Genomic DNA, 1,081 nt, shown 5'->3' on the forward strand with positions numbered 1-1,081 from the left:
CCGAGCGATTCTGTGAGTCTGTGATTCTCTTCATACTGGATTAATCCTCAGTTCAAGGTAGAAGAAATTGATGGAATAACTTCTGTGCTTGGGGAGAGATGGAGTAGCCTATATAACAGGTAGAATCACAGAGCATCTCAAGATGGAAGGGACCTGTAGCACTCATCGAGTCCAACTCCCCATTCCTTTCAGGACTAGCTGAAACTAAATTACACCAGTAAGAGCGTTGTCCAGATGCTCCTTTTACTCTGACAGGTTTGGTGCCAGGATCACTTCCCTGGGGAGCCTGCTCCAGTGACCAACCGCCCTCAGCACCACTGCCATGAGCGTGCCTCCACATCCTGCTGTCAAACTGTGCCCTCCAATGATGGGGTTTTGTTTGTTTTTCTGCTTATTGCTAATTTGAGGCCAGACGCTTTTGTAAGGACTCTGATGATGGTTGTATGTTTTTTCACATCATGAAGTTTCTGTGTCTGTCGACCTTTTAGCGGGTGATTTTAGGTTAGAGGCCAGAAGCTGACTAAGCTGAGGTCACTGGAGCCTCCAAGAAGCAGTTCCTGTAATGTATGGAAGTCTGTTTCGCTGCCACCTGAGCTGCACCAAGTCTGGAGATAGATATGGGGCAGACGACCACTTTGATGACCACTGTTCCCACTTCTGTCACAAGCACCAGTGCCACAACTAAATGTTTAAAAGTGAAATCTCAGCTGTTTATTGTGAAGCCAAGAATAGCCTTGCATTTCCTGAGGATGGTGATAGGCTATGTTGTTCTTCCCTGTATTGCAAAGTTCACTGCCAGCCTTTTGTGAATAGCATCAAAGAACTGGAACAAGAACAGCTTGTCCATGTTTTCCATGAGGCCTCATAAAATCTGTAAAATGAGAGGAAAAATAACTGCAGTGAGACATCTCTAGAGCTCATAGATGTTTGAGAAGCAATCATCTCTCTGGCCATTAGGCACATGAAAAGCCCCTGCTTTCTCTTACATGCTGAAGCTGTGAGTCAGTGTGAGCAGATTGTTTACAGTTTATTCACAACATGGAGTTGTGAACAAAATTCAAAACATGTGTGAGCATTCCTG

The sequence above is a fragment of the Mesitornis unicolor genome, unplaced genomic scaffold (assembly GCF_000695765.1).
Source record: "Mesitornis unicolor isolate BGI_N332 unplaced genomic scaffold, ASM69576v1 scaffold25801, whole genome shotgun sequence".
In the NCBI taxonomy this organism is placed as follows: Eukaryota; Metazoa; Chordata; class Aves; order Mesitornithiformes; family Mesitornithidae; genus Mesitornis; species Mesitornis unicolor.